Source organism: Cebus imitator, unplaced genomic scaffold (assembly GCF_001604975.1).
Source record: "Cebus imitator isolate Cc_AM_T3 unplaced genomic scaffold, Cebus_imitator-1.0 Scaffold90, whole genome shotgun sequence".
NCBI lineage: Eukaryota > Metazoa > Chordata > Mammalia > Primates > Cebidae > Cebus > Cebus imitator.
This window is the reverse complement of record NW_016107405.1, coordinates 4123288-4140009: the sequence shown is the minus strand read 5'-3', so window position 1 is coordinate 4140009 and position 16722 is coordinate 4123288. Positions and strand designations below refer to the sequence as shown.

General features: G+C 35.2%; 1 protein-coding gene across 5 annotated transcripts in view; it reads left to right on the top strand.

Moving 5' to 3' along the window:
• Nucleotides 1-1024: 1024 nt before the first annotated feature.
• TFEC (transcription factor EC) overlaps nt 1025-16722 on the top strand; it is an 80715-nt gene continuing 65017 nt past the window's right edge. For 2 of the 5 annotated variants that reach the window (XM_037740803.1, XM_017535048.2), the window contains exons 1-2: nt 1064-1205; nt 2258-2303. The gene's annotated coding sequence lies outside the window, so the exon portion shown is untranslated. Of the gene's footprint in view, nt 1206-2257; nt 2304-4757; nt 4847-16722 lie in introns of all 5 variants that reach the window. The other 3 variants (XM_037740802.1, XM_017535050.2, XM_017535046.2) reach the window with 3 other exon arrangements.

Below are 16722 nucleotides of genomic sequence, written 5' to 3'. Positions count from 1 at the left end.
TATATGAAAAAATAACCAGAAAAGGTAAGGTGACTAAAAAATGTACTATTGATAGTGACAGAACAATTCTTTAAATTAATAACTTTGAAGTTGTTATGGAAGACATACTGCTGAAATATTTTCACATAACCTCCACTTCTTTACAAACACAAATGTCAATTTAGTTACACAATATTTAGAAAACAAAGACAAGAGAAATCTGAATGTAACCTTCACATGAAACTTTAGTAGCTTGCATAATGCCTTGCTTTGTATATTTTTTTAAAATATGGATAAAACAAGAAAGTTGTGTAATGTTACAAGAATGAATGCAGAGTTCGACAGCATGAATTACAGGGTGGAAACAAAGTCATATCTTTCCAGTTTAAGTTCCTGTGGTGCCTAATACACAAAATGAGACCTCTTTATCAGTTTTATTCCTAAAGACACTGGGTGTCCTGTATTCATGTCACTTAAAAATACAAACTACATTTGGATATAAATAATAATAATGAAAAGAAACTGCTTAAGCTGAACTGTATATGTGAAGATAAACTATTCTTGGACAAGATAAAAATTATCCTGGAATCACTTTAAGAGTAAAATCATATGTAAGAAAAATGTGATTATAGAAAATATGGGAAATGTAATGGCCTTAAACAAAAACTCAAAATCTATTAATACTCTAAACAAACGTGCAATTATTAAAATTGAAAAAAATGGTGCAGGCCAATTTTTTGAAGAAATGTTTATTGTGAAGCATAGCATGTTGCAATAAATGTAGAATCTCAGTCCATTCTGATAACAATCATATACTGCTTGTGTATATTCTGGGAAGAACTGTTAATTATGGAGCAACAATGGGACCAACAAGAGCTTTTACTGTGGCCACAGTATTGTGGAGTAGTTTGTAGGAGTGCTCTTTCTCAAATTAGTGGCATATTTCAGATAAAGAAAGGAAGTCGTCTTAACTTGAAACTGCTGTGTCATTTCTTCTTCCTTAACTGAAATTCCAACTATGGTTCAGGAAATGCCCTAATGAGCCACTTCTCTTTTCTCTTTCCTCAACTTAGTGGATTCCAACCAGCCCTAAGTTTTCATTACTCACAGCTAGATCGTTTACTTTGGTTGTCTCTTCTGGCATGGTGCTCTTGCTATGGGAAGAGAGATGATAATTTGGTGCTGTTTGTAGAGGTGATAACACTGATAAAGTCCAGTCATTGCTGGTAGGTAACTAAACTGGCAGGTTAATTTTCTGTACTTTAAACAAACTAGGAAGACAAACTAATCAATACTTGTTTTTATTTTGATATGTGTGGCTTGCTTATAATTTCATGTTTTATGTTAACTAGGTATCAGGATATTTGAGTAGTCAAGCTGTGATTTGCTATTATTTAGGGGAAATATGTCTGAAACTCTATGTCTTATTTTAATCAAGATCTGGAAATCACTGTTTTAGTTCATGATAACCAAAGTGATTTATTCTTTCAGTTTAATATTTTCAGCTATTTACTAAATTGGAACATGATTCAACATTTTGTTGCCTCTTACATATGTTACTTTATGAGTAAATATTAATTTCTGTTTACATTTGAGTAATATCTATTTTACTGGCTTTTAAAGGTAAGAAAATATGAGTTCTATTCTTAGCAAAATAGCATCATATGGCATATTAGTATATATTGTTTTTTTAAACTAAAAAAGTTCTAATTTTTTATGCAGATGTGGATCAAAATAGCTTGTATAGAAGATGTCAAGTATCTCAATGCAATAACTTTTTTTTTTTTTTTTTTGAGACAAAGTCTTACCCTGTTGCCTAGGCTGGAGTGCAATGGTGAAATCTTGGCTCACTGCAACCTCTGCCTCCTGGGTTCAACCAATTCTCCTGCCTCAGCCTCCCAGGTAGCTGGATTACAGGAGCATGCCACCACGCTTGGCTAATTTGTTTTGTTTTGTTTTATTTTGTTTTGTTTTGTTTTTTTTGTATCTTTAGTAGAGTCAGGGTTTCACCATGTTGGCCAGGCTGGTCTTGAACTCCTGACCTCAGGTGACCTACCTGCCACAACCTCCCAGCAATAACCTTTTTTAAGGTAATAGTTTTCAATTGTAATAATTAAAAGAGTTGTAGTAGAAACTTTAAGATTAAGATATATATGAAGATATTTACACACATGTACATACATACATGTGCTGTATATATACATTTACTTATATAAATGATGTATAACTTCATATTTATTTGCATAAACTATAACTCCTACTTTCAATATTGTTTCAGAATATTTCATTTGGAATATGAATTTTAAGTGAAAGAGAAACCTGAGGTAATTTCAAATTCATTTTGTGTAGTTTATTATTTATGAGAAACTTCATTGAACTTTAAGAGTTTAAAGTAAACTTCATGATTATTTCCTATTCAAAAAGTATGTCAGCAAAGCAAAGTGAAACAGAGTATGGAGTTTATTATCAAGATTAGACAATTCTGCTTCATTTCTATTTTAATTTGAGTGTAGCAATACATGTTCAAGTGTCTTTTAAATTTATGCTTTCATTTTTGATGGAAGCTACCTAAGTAGGCTAAACTTTAAGATCTCTTTTTAAGAATTTTCATTAAAAAATTTTTTTAGCTCTAAAACAAATGGAATACATATAATTTTCATGTATATTTCCTTGGTTTGGGTTATTACTACTTTTTTTTAAGTTTTCAGTTTTATTTCAAAACAGTAGAATGGTTCAATGTAGTACATTTTGTTGAAGTGAAACTTGGAGTTCACGTCAAAAATGAAACAAGCTGAAAAATGTTTCTTAAAAGTCAGCTTAATTTTAATAACTGTGGCACAGGATTTGTTTTAAGTTCTAGATAGACCAAAATAATTGCAATATATTTAAATAGGATGCAAATTTTTAGCATGGTGAAATTTTCAGCAATAGTACTAACTTATACAGTGGAAGTAAAATAGTTTTGAAAACAGTTGTTTGAATAGTCAGAAAGGAGAAATAAGGAAAGAAGAAACTGAAAGAAACAAAATATTCTTACACAATGGTTTTAGATAAACTAGTGAAATATAACTCAAATGGAGTCATTATGGCTATTGATAAAATATTTTCCATAATAGTTGAAAAGGAATCACTTGATCTTTTATAAATTATTGTACCAATAAAGCTATCCGACTTCCAATTAGACATTCTAGACTCTTCAAGGAGATGAAAGCTCTTAAGTAAAAAATACTGGATTATGATATGGAGTGCTAGCAGATCCAGAAAGGTGGTGTTTACACATAGATTGCAATTTTGAACTATTTGTCAACAAAACAAAACACATACATAGTGCAAAGCGTGGTTCCTGCTCAGGCTTTGCTGGGGTGTTTAAGAAGAGTCTGGGAGGCATAGAGCAGTAGGAATGACAATCATCTGCAAAGTCATAACCTATGAAGAGAGGGGTTAACAGTTGTCTTGTAGGAAAAGAAAAACAAACAGCAAGAAACTAATTTTCAAAAGCATTCCTTGTTATATAGAATTGTGAATGCCAGCTAATTAGAGAAATCTGTAGAATTGTCTGTTTGGAGATTTATAAAAATTTGGCAGACAAAACTTTGCCTATGAGAGGTTAGCTGATGATAGATGGTTTTGTGATTCCATTAAATTGTATTTATTGGAGCATAAAAAGTCTTGGCCTTTACACACCAATAAGCAAAAAAGCATAGAAGAATATTAGAGGTATTTATGCTAAATGTTAGGAAAATTGGGAGAATCTGTATAATTGAAAAAGTGAAATAGTAAGATGGATGTAGAACACCCTCAGTGACCAGGTTTAAGATTGGATTGGTCAAGGAGAGAAAACTCTTCTTCCCAGTTTTTCAATTGCTCTCAGGAAATAGAGGGAAGTTGAGCCTAGTGATCTTAAAAACCTGTTAGGTTTTCGTTTCTCTTTTCTATTTTCAGGTTTGAAAGAATAGGTGAGAATTCGAAAATAGATCTAAAAAAAAGTAATTGAGAAGAGAGTCTAGGACATATAGATGGAGTTTTAATAAGGTTTCTCATGCCTCCTAACGTTCCTTCCTAAGAGTTACCATGGAAGGGTATTTTCAAGTCGTCTCTCTTCTTGAAACATTCGTTCTCTGTTTGCCACTGAGCCAGAGACTTCTTTATACCCAGCTTCATTCCCTTCTTTATTTCTTCCTTGCACAAACATGTTTCCAGTGCTCACCTTCCTTATATGTATTTCCACTCAAATAAGAATGTGAGCCTGCACATTTAAAAAAAGTTTTTTGAGACAGGGTCTCACTCTGTCACCAAGGCTGGAGTGCAGTGGATTGATCAGGACTCACTGCAGTCTTGACCTCCTGGGCTGGAGAGATCCTCCCACCTCCATGCTCCCTAGTAGCTGATACTGCAGGCGTGCACCACCATGCCCAGCCAAGTTTCTGTTTTGTATTATTTTGTAGAGATGGGGTTCTTGCCATGGCTGGTCTCAAACAACTCCTGGACTCAAGTGATCTGCTTGCCTCAGCCTCTCACAGTGCTAGAGCTACAGGCATGAGCCACCGCACCTGGCTAAGCCTGGACTTTCTGTTCAATCAAATGTTTGGCTATATTACGTTTCTCATGTGCAGCACTCATTCTATGCAGCATCTTTCCCCACTCTCCAAAACTCTAGGCCAGTGCCTGCTGTATTATTGACAATATCTCTATACACAGGTATTGATCCCTGCCAATGTTTGCAGAGAACTTCTCAGCGGCTAATATGTTTACACTCTGTTCCCTTTGATCCTGTACAGATTCAAATGGATTTGAAGCCACTGAACCATCTGAGGTCTGCAAAAGAAATTTTGTCAGCAGTATTTTCACCACTAGACTTTCAATTCTGGTAAAATTCTAGGCTTCTTCTTAGTAACATTTGGCTAAGAGGCATCTGGTCTTTAAGTAATACTCTCTAGTGTTTCTCCGCATTTAGCCAATCACTTTTCCTCTTCTATAGCTTATGACTGTCCTTCACATGGGCAAGGCAATTTTTATGTGATGGATGATCTGCTCTTTTCATCAAAATTGCTCCTACTGTTAAAGATTTTTCCGTGGACGTATTCAACCTTCTTTACTTTGACTTTGCTTTCAAATTTTAAAACATCTATTGCTTTTGTTGCAAACAATCATTTTTCTCTATTAGCCCTTCTAACAGTGTTTGGAAAACTCTGTGAATATCCACTTTTAGAGTGGGAATAAGCTAGTGGATGAATCTTCCCAGTGACATGACTGACAACACCATTTTCTGGAGAAGGAAAACAATACGTGATTTTACCTTTTTTAGTAATTTAGTTAATATCTATTAAGTTAGTTAAGATGGAGGTATGTAAGTAGAGGAGGAGTGTACCTGGTGTGGTACTAGGTTCTGAGGATGCTAAGATGCATAAGTTATGGTACCTGTCAATGAGCAGTTCAGGCATTTCAACAATTAATTACAGAGACAAATGTTACAATAAAAGCATATATGAATTATCTGCTAATCTGGAAAGGGTTCAAAGAGATGAAGGCTGAAGCATATCTTTAAAATGAATGAGCTATTCTTTAGGCAGGCAAACACATTGGGACAAAAGGTCAAGTGGATTGAAAGACTATAGAATGTGCAGACTTGTGAAAAGCACAGCATATTCATGGGTCTTTGATTAGAAGTGGAACCATTGTGTGAAAGAACGTGAATAAGGCTGGAGAGTTAAGGTGGGGGCAGACCATGAACAGCTATACTTTTAGGAGTTGTTTGGTTTTACTCAGAGGAGGAGCTTGATTTAATTATGTTTTAGCAGGATCTCTAAGGCCCTGATCAGTTGGAAGACACATTAGAGGGTGAAAGACTGAAGTTACTAGTTTTAAATTTTTGTTGATAGCGTATTCCTGTATCTGATTTAAAATAGCAAAAATGACTGTATGTGGTGACTCTGGGTAATACCTTGCAAAATAGTTGCATCTTTGGCAAGAACAGAGATGCTGAAAAGATGATAGAATGTGCTTCATAAGAAAATTGAAGGTGATGTACTACATTTTTCACTGTAGCAATAATCACTTGAACTTAACATGGATTAGCAAACCAGTGGACTGAGCAAATATTTACAAGTGATTCAGTGATTTCTTTGTGGTTGCTTCATTTGATAGAATACACTCTGAAATGGGAAGTCAGAAGTTCAGCATTTTTAGCTTGCTACCAACTTGACATGTGACTATGAATAAGTCTGTGTGCGTGTGTGTGTGTGTGTGTGTGTGTGTGTGGGTGTGTGTATTTCCTGAAGATTTCACGTTGAATTAATATCTAGTGTGGAGAGTGAAAGGCTGGGGCTGGGCCTGAGGATGAAAGTTGAAGTGTCTGGTGGTGCTTAAATCTAGGTCTGCTGTATCTGAAGAGCAGCTCTGAATTTACTCTTGAGAAATCAAACTTGGATTGGATACAGGAGCTCTAAGATTGGAAATCTAGTTCACAGTGCAAAGAAAGGACCTCTCTCCTCCTTCCTTTGAGGGCCTTGATCCCACATTTCTAAAAGATTTTCAGAGTACAGAGCATAACAATAGGCCAATGTCTCATATGTCTGGCCTTGTTTTCCTTAACATTTTGTCCTATTAAAACAGCCTCAGAGAAGTCTGCCTTAGGACAGAGCTTTTTAGAAAAAAATGAAGTAGAGAATAAAGCAACTCCTTGCATAACTTGAGAAGTAGCTGTTAATTTGCCTTTTCTTCACAGGACATCTCTAGTGTTCCATATTTTCTTAAAATGTATTGCCAATTCATTTGCATCTCCATTTGTTTTTATATGAAACACTGGTTTTACTGAGCTGTTTCTAAATTCACTTGGATTCAGGCCTATTGGACCACACTTAGTGTGATATGTGACAGCTGATGAACAGTTGCTTAACGGGTATTTGTCTAAAGATGAAACAAACAAACAACAGCAGCAACAACAACCACAAAATAGCAAGCAAAGATACTCTGGAATATGATAGAAGATGGAAATAATGTATAAAATAAATGGGTAAGGCAAAATTTCAAGTCCTCTACTTATCAGGGGGATAAAAGGGAGACCCTGAATGCTGAATACTCTTGCTTGAGTAGAAGTCATTTTAGAAGAGTTGTATTGAGTATCAACACCAGTATATTTTATGAAATATTCTCCTCTTCTTTGAAACAGGTGGTAATAGGAAACATTGATTGGGCTCTCCTCACATACTAAAGACTTTAACGTGTATCATGTAATTTAAGTCTGATGAGACACTTGGGGCAAGTGCTGTTGTTTTCAGTGTTCAGAAGAGAAGAGTGAAATTTGTGAAGGATAAGTAACTTTCCCAAGGTGAAAGCTGAACAGTGAGCAATGATTGGCCAAGGACTTAGACCTAGGTCTGTATGCTGTTTAGACCCAGATGGATTGTGCAATCTTTTCTTGGACCCTTTTAAATTTAAACTTTATCTTTGTTGTTCTCTTTGATTGATTTTGAACAAGATCCCATCTCTATAGAACAGAAGGGGAAACAGGTCAAGAGAGAAGGGTGGGAGAAAATCAGAAAGCATGGTTTTGCGAAAAATGGTTTCTAGGCTTACACATGGATAATGAGGCCTTTGACTGTATTAAATTTGCAAAAATAGCAGTTGCAGAGGTAATATGGGACCAGAAAAGATGGCTCTATTTCATAAAAGAAAGGGGCAAAGTGAAGAGACTCATTAATGTCGAAGCATAAGATGGATAACCAGTGACAAATATCAAGTAGATTTGCTTCAGTTTGGTCAGAGAAAGGTCATTGATTATTTTTGGTTAAACTGGTTCACAGAGGCCAGGTCTCCACTAAAAAAGGGAATTAATTGCTTCCATTTCCCTCTAATTGCCTCAACATTTCCCTTTGCTTTGTCATTGGAGATTTGGTCAAAGAGGCGAAAAGTCAAAAGTCAGAGTGTGATGGAATCTACATAAAAAGGGAATCTGAGGAGACCAAATTATGGCATTTGGTGTAATAATGATAATGATATTTAGCATTTTTCCCTGGGAGTGCTGTGGATTTTTAGAGCCCTTTTCAATCTTTAATCAGACCATAGGGCACATTTAAAAGAGTTCACTGTTTTTATTTCCATCTAGAGGATATGGCATCACAGAGAGATGAACTGACCTAGGGCAAGTCTCTTGAGATGTTCGTGCTGTATGTTAGATTACACCCTCTGAGGGTGAGTTTTAGCTGGAAGCCTAGGTTCCTTCTAGAGGTTCGATTCATTCATGCTCCTTCAGAGTCTTTAGCTTTTTTTGCACAATACTGTAAAAGAGTATTATCTCTATCTATGACTGAAAAATCACCCAAGAAAACAGTATGAAATTATTTTGATGTCACAAGAATTTCTCAGTTTTCAGGATATTAATTGATGCTTGAACCATTTTCAAATAACAAACCATTCTATCTTTATTTGCTGAATTAATTGGTCTTTGAAATCTTATATACCTCTAAGTCCTTTAAAATAGGTGAGTCTTATCTTTCACATTTTTTTTAATTGTTTTGAAATCCAAAGTGGCAATGCAGAAAGTGGAAATAAGATTGGTTTCTGGATGTGCTAGATCAGCGTTAAATTATTCTAGTTCTTGTGATTTACTTATAATAACTTTAGAGGCCTAATAGACAAATGTCTCTCTTTAGGAAGTCATGAACCTACAATATAAACCACTCTTTTTTGCTGGAAGATCAAAAAATTTGTTATTGTTAATTAGATATTTGTTATATTATGGGCTTTTAGTAGATTTTAAAGCAAGCCAGTTAAATTTTAATTTTAAATCAGCTCTGCCATTAATCAGGTGTCTGATCCCAGACAGGTTATATAATTTGATTGAAACTCAGTGTCTTCACTTGTAAAACTGATCTACCTCACAGAGTTTCATGGTTATTAAATAACAAAGGAAGGGTAAAGTGTCTAGTTCAATGCCTATATAGAATAGTGACCTGGCAACTTTAGCCTGTATTCTTTTTAGTGCTGTTTTTTTTGTTTTTGTTTTTGTTTTTTTTTTGATGGGAAGTCTTGCTCTGTTGCCCAGGCTGGAGTGCAGTGGTGCAATCTCTGCCCATTGCAAACTTCGCCTCCTGGGTTCAAGTGATTCTCTTGTTTCAGCCTTCTGAGTAGCTGGAATTACAGGCGCCCGTCACCACGCCCAGCTAATTTTTTGTATTTTTGTAGAGATGGGGTTTCGCCATCTTAACCAGAATGGTCTCGAACTCTTGACCTTGTGATCCACCCACCTCAGCCTCCCAAAGTGCTGGGATTACAGGCGTGAGCCACTGTGCCCAGCTAGTGCTGCTTTTAAATAAGTTATGAAGATACTAAAGATAAAACTGTTAATTAAAGCAAAACTTAAATATAAGACACCAGTAAAAAAGAAGTCCTGTACATTACAAAATACTATATTTGAAAAAGATGCTCTCATAGTTATGGTGAACTTGACCTGGACCATACCTCTCCATAGCAAGTGTTCCTTACCCTACCTTGTTGAAATGATTTTAATGACATTTCACCACTTAGTAATCAAAATAACTCTGGGAATTGAGTTGTTTAATTTTATTCATTTCAACGATAAGGCTACTTAACAAACAGGGAAGGAAATATGTGGCTCCAAGGTATATAGCTTGTCAGTAGGAGCCCAGGTTTGAAACTAGGTGGACTAATTTCAAAATCTGCAATTTTCACTGCTGCTCAAACAATGCTTTTTAACACACATTAGACTGCATTTCAAGGTTGTCATTTGTGAAAGCTGAGAAATTAAATTGCCTTCATCCTCATTTTTAAATTAAAGGGATTCTTAAGATTTCTGTTTCTCCTGACAAAAATGGCTATTTACACTGAGAATGGAAAACCACTGTCAACAGTGGCATCAATGTCATCAAACCCTCCACTGGGTTCTTTTGTGTCTTTTTTATAAATCTCCAAATTTATAAAAAGATTGCCCATTCCCTTATCACCTCTTTGTTAGAGGACAGATGTCTCAGTCTTCTAACCGGGACATGTCAAGAGCTGGGCACGCAGGTGCTTCCCTAGTGCTTCTCTCCTGGCCACCCTTTATGCTTGCACCTTTCATAGCTCTCAGGCAGGGCCAATAAACCTGTTCTCCCCAGTGCTGAAACTGAGGACCAACTCTGAGGGGAGCCCTTATTGTCAAACGAGTTGCTCACAACTTTCTTGACTTGTTTCTCTTAAACAATATAACCTAATAAAACTCTCCTCAAATATATAAACAGGGCGCACCTACTAAAACAGGAAGAGCTAAAACTGTATATATTGAAAACCTGGTTTGACTGTTCTGATTAACTTGACTGCTCAAGTCAATCAAAAAGTAATCACCAGTTAAGCAAACCATTTTGACAGATTTTGGCCCACTGACTGCTTATTTCTTGGCTTACCTGTCAGGTTGAAGTGGTCAGATTGACTGGAGATGGTTTAACTGGAAAATTTAACTTTGGAGGACGTGGGTGTCTGTATACCAGAATCTACTTTAAATAACTTTATTTGAAATCTATACCTATTTTTTGGGGACCAGTGAAAAAAGTTTGAAAGTGACATATTGCAGCATTTGACTTTCTGGAGTGAGATGTCTCTTTGCTTGCTAGAGCTGACAATATATTTATAGGCTACAACACCATCACATTTTTCCCCTGTGCACATACAGAGTTCAATAAGTTTGAAACTCTACCTTAATGTGCATTGCCTAATAAGGCATTATTTCCTTACTCTTCTGAAGCATTGGTAATAGATATATAACATCAAATGACTTCTCAGATATGGGTTACCATTTCAGTCATTTGTAACCTGTGGTAAGCAGAGTTGACCTTGTCTTTAATGGTAATTATTTTAAAGAAGAGGCTATGAGAGAAAAGAAAAACAAAATGCCAAACAAAACCGTTTATGAGAGGAAGGAGAATTTGGTTGGAATTATTATTTGCATGACTTTTTAAAAGGAAATGCTTTTATGTATCAATTCTTATGTTCCTTTAGAAAATTTACTTTCATATAAGCTCCCAGGTTTGGGCAAGACAAAAATAACACCATAAGGATGGAAGGAATAATTTATTCTCACGTTGTACTGTTGGATTTTATGAGGAGAACATAATGAGGTTATTGTCTGTTGTAAGCACGTTTTTATAAAGTCTGTTTTATGTTGGCTGAATATTCTAATGTATTCATCTTGAGAGTTTGAAATATCCTGTTATTGTTTGAAAGTCTTATTCGTGTGCTCCTCCTTAATTTGCCTAAAATTTTAACTTTTCCTGTGAATATGTTTTCTAAATGTTCAGAACTTAGATGCTATCTCCTGTACTTTAAAAACAATAAATCTAATGGTAAGATTAGATAGATTTTAGGGCTAGAGTGTCAGTAATCACTTTAAAGTAATGACACTTTTCTTAAAATTGCTAAGCAGTCATATTTTCTCTTAGAGTCATTTTATGTATTATATTTAAAGTTTTTTTGTGTGTGATTAAGACAAGTAAAGGAGACAGGTTAGCTTTGCTTTGCAGGTTTACGGTTTCTAATTCTATTATGATTGTTTTTTAGCAATGAATCCCTTTGACCTGAATAAAAGAGAAAACTAAATTCAGTCCCATAGTTTAAAGAATGCTATACGAGGTCACTGGGGTATATATTTAAATTTTATATATTCTTTACATTATAGAATCATTATTAATAATGTTTCAGTGGTCATCCTGATGCTTCAAATCTTTTACACATTCAGAACTATTTTCTTATGTTTTAAAAATGTATTGTCCAAATGTATCTCCCTAGCAGCAACTCAAGCCTGTTGGATTGCTCCCTCCTCTTCACTAGGTATTCTCATTCAAATTAATAATAATAATAATAATAATAGTTAATTTGACAAGCAAAAGCTTTGTTTTAATAATTATTAAGTGACTAGGAACAAAGACTCAGTAGTGAGGAGTGAGTGTGTATATTGCTTTCCTTCAGAGGTCCTTAACCTAGCCTCTGGCTCCACTTTCTCAGGCATTATGTTGTAGGTAGAGAATAAGGCGGCTCACCTCACTGGCTTGCTGTGAGGATTAAATGAAGCAAGGCAGGTAGAGCTCTAAATAACATGCCTGACGCATAGCAAACTTTCAGTACTTATTAGCAATTTGTGCTATTATTATTAATATAATTTTTAAAATTGAAGAGTTCACCAGAATACAAGTAAGCAGACTTGGTTTGATTTTTAAATTAAGCAAGCTATTGAAGTATCACACAAGCTGCTTAATCTCTCTGAGCCTAGTTAGCTCATCAATGAAATGCATCAAATAAGGAATCCTAATCAAAAAGGATCAAATAAGAGATTATAGAAGGGATTACATGAGCCAATGGTTAAGAAAGTGCTCTGTAAATAGCAAAATGTTGTATGGGTGTCTTCTCATTTGTTCTTTTCACTGTTCTCTTTGGATTCTATGCCAGTCACCTGCTTCTTTTATAATTTTGTAGCTGTGTATTAAAATATTCAGTTTCAATAATAGAGAACACTCACATAAATTGTGTCACTGATGGTGAAAGATATAAAATGATGGAAGCATTTAGAAACCAAATTATCTGTGCAATACATCACTGATTTTTTAATTTAGTATGATGAAAACATTACCCTTAAAGTTAAGAAGATGGCTACCATTTTGTCGTTGTGATCTAGTCTATAAGCCTTAAGAAAGTGGACTAAAATAATGTTGGACACCACAGCTTTTGGGGATAATTTCCCATTGAGAAAAGGAAGTATGATTGGTAGACAAGTTTACCAATAAATCTTTTATGGTAGAATATACAAGCATGGACATTCATGAGACCATTGAGTTGTTTCCTTAGAGCGTTAGTGAGCAATTGAAGGGAAAGATGAAATTGTTGCAAAAGTTAACAAGGGTAGATTGAGCAATGTCTTGTTTCCCAGGCTCAGGAGCTTTCAGAGTGATCCACTGTTTTTGCCTGGACCATAGCTCTCAGCCTTCCCGATCTCTTGCTCTCTCACTCTCTATACATTCTCTTTGGTTTGATGGAGTCTTCTAATCCGCTGGCTATTTTTTTCCCTCACTTTTTGGCCTGGCCATTGCTCCCTTCTACATCCAGACTTTACCCTTTCTTGTGATGATTAAATCAGTTCTCATAATTAGAGTCACTTCTTGCCCTGTTGTTCTGTTTTACCTAATTTTCCATGACCAGTGCATCCTATCAGCTCAGCCTCCAGGCTGCTGTGGTAGAAGATAGTCCCACGACAACATGAAGATTATTGCTTTTACAAAACGGTGGGTGGTCTTCCATCTCAGTTGGGGTCTCTACCCCACCCGACTGGCATTGTTCTAGCCCATTATCTTCCATTCCATTTGGTATATTTAGTGCATTTGACTTCTCTCAATCTCATACCTCATCATTTCTCCCTATACACTCAATAGATGAATTTGCCTGCAACTTTACTGAGAAAATCTAATAAAAAAATATCTTCAGCCTCCTCTCCAGGAATCTAAAATACCTTTATCAGCCTCAACTCTTTTTTTTCCTCCTCTTTCACAGAAAATGAATGATCCTACCAAAGCTAGGTTCCTTGTGTTAGGTCTCACTTATAAGTGTTTTTTCAGTCACTTAATCAATCACCCTTTCTTGCTTGTATCTCCTACTTCTCTCCAAGTAACGTGTTAGGCTGTGTGTATAAACTTGGTCAAGTTTCTTCATTTAAAAACATACATGCACTCACATTCATCCATTAACCCTGGAGACTGTCTGTAATAACTAAAGTCCCCAATATTTCTTTTCTGATTATGATCAGACATTCTGAAATCTTTAAAGCGGATGGAGAGTATGAACTCTGGAATCAGACGTCCTGGATTCAAATCCTTGCTCTACTAGCTATGCTTCCTTTGGCATGTTACTTAACTTCTCTTTATCTTAGTTAACTCACCACTGAATAGTTCCTGCCTCATAGGGCTTTGGAAAGATTAAAAGTTTAATATATGCAAAATGTGTGCAATAGGTCTTGACATATATAAACACCTAATATGTGGTAGTAATTACTGTTATTGGCTTTTTCCTCATTCACTGATTTGTTCATTTAATAAATATTTATTAAGAATCCAACATTTGCCAAACACTGTGCACAGCACTGGATGTCCAGTAATGAATAGAGACAAATTGCTTGTCCTAAATCAGCTTAGAATGTAGTCAGTAGGACAGGTAATAAATAAGAAACAGCACATGAATAACTGATTACAAAATGCCACTACTATGAGAATTCATATATATATATCCCTGAATATATATATATATATATAATATATAATATATATATATATATATATATAGGGAGAGAGAGAGAGGGAGGACCTATTTTTAAACAGTGTTTAAAAGACATTGTTACCTATTCCTGAAAAGAGAAGCCAGGCCTTTGTAGAACCCAGGAAAGAGCATTCCAGGCAGTGGGGAAAAGCATGTTGGAAGCTCTATAGGGGGATAGTGTTTGTCTTATTCCAGTAACTATAAAAGTCCGGTATGGCTAGACCACGGTACTCATGGGAGAGAGGGTGTGGTAGGGGAAGAAGTTGGATGGATAGTTGCATGATCACTTATTCAACATGGAGGTCATGGTAAGGAAGCTGGATTTCATTCTAGATAAAATGGAGAGCAACTGAAAGATTTTCAACAGGAGAGCAGGTAATCCATTTTGTGATTTTAAAGGTACATTTTCAAGGCTGTATGAAGAATGGTTGGAGAGGGCTGGAAGAAACTATAAGATTAGTAATGAAGGACTCACAGTATGCAGTAACGGTGGCTTGGACTAGAGCTCTGGTAGCAGAGGCAATGATGGTTCTATTTGAGACACAGTTGCAGTGTAGAGTAGATGGTGGAGTTGTATGTTGGGGATAAGGAAAATGAAGGAATAAAGGAATACTATTTAGTTTTTGAATTGGACAAGACTGAGTAGTAGTAGGTCATAGCAGGTTTTAGGAGAAATAATAATAAGTGCTTGGGACATATAAATTTCAAATTTTGAAATGTTTGTGATTATATAGAGAGATAGGTAGATAGATATAGTACATAGTAGCATATAATACATATACGTAAATCTGTGTGTCATGTGTAAGATATTCTATGTACATACAGAATATTATATACTATATGTATATACTATAATTATATATATCCAACATATGATATACTATATATATTACATAGCTGGATAGCCTAGAAAAACGTGAAAATTCCAGAGCAGAAACATAACTTTGGAATTTATATTATATTAGCATGTAAATATGGTATTTTTTCTGTGTGGATATGGGGTGTCATTCACCTAGAAAGTGAATAGAGGGAGGAGAAGGCGCCTAGTCTGAGCCCTGAGGTGTCCTCATTCACAGTTCACAAAGTTCCTCCAATCTCTGCAGGCTGGTTTCTGTTCTTGCCAAGTCCCTGAACTAATTCTCCTGAGGGTTGCCAGTGACCCAGTTATTTCCCAGTCTGCTTGAGATATCTTCTGCTCCTTCTCTTCCCTCATCCCTGAGGCATTTAACTTTGTTAACCACTTTTTTCTTGAAACTCTATCCTATGTTAGCTTTATGATATTGTTCTATCTTGACTTTCCTTGTGTAATACTTCTTTGAGATTCTTTTAGTCTCTCTTACCCCTTGGATATTGATGCTCCTCAAGTCCTTTACTTAAAATTCTGCTCTTCTAATTCCAATTCTTCATTCTGAGTGACTTTATCTAAAACACTGATGTAGTGATTTCTAACCTGGCCACCAAATTTGTGTTTCGAAATCTGCACATCTTAGCTGTGCACTAGACCTTCCTCTTACATGTTCCACAGACTCATTTCATTAAGCCCAATACTGATTCTCCTTTCCTTCAACATTTTGCCCTCACTTTTATTCCTTATTTTGGTGTCATCTTCTTCACTAATTCTCATTTCATATGAACACATCATATATGAATCTTCCTTTCCCTTCATCACATGCATAAATCAATCAGAAGTGCTATGCACATTTTCCTTTAATTCCTACATACTATGGGTAACATTTGGCTCATGAGTCTTCTTGTTTTTTTTTTTTTCCATCCTTTGCCCAGTAAGGCCTTTCAATAACTCCCCCTTTATATTATTGCCTGAGGGATATTTCTGAAATGCTAATTGATCACATTATTATCTTACTAAATGCCTCAAGTGTGTCATCGGGACTTTGAGAACAAAACAGGATAGTACTTGTACTTCCTTATGAATAGCTTCTGCATTATTTTCTATTTTAATTTATCCTTATCTATACTTTCTTCAGATCATACTGAGAAAGAAAAGGAGAAAAAGAGAGAACTTTTTTCCTTTATAATTTCTACTACTAGAGCACTTAATAACATTGAGGGATTGATTAAAGACAGATTTAGGAAACTGATCTTTGTTGGAATTTTCCTCAAGTTACTTCAGTTATGATGGGGAAATACTATTTCCAGCAAAGGTATTTGTTAGAATCCATGAGTAAAATTCCAGGTGCTATAAGAATGAGAAAATAAAACTCAGAATTATATATTATAATTCTAATAATTTATAATTTTTTTATAAATATATTTAAAATTATGTATTATAATAAAACTAAGCATATATTAGTTTTCTATTGCTGCTGTAACAAAATTACCAAAAACTTAGTGGTTAAAAAACACATATTTATTATCTTACAGTTCTAGAGAACAGAAGTTTGAAATGAACAAGCCTGATCATTCATCTCAGGTTCGGTATTTTTTAATAGATGA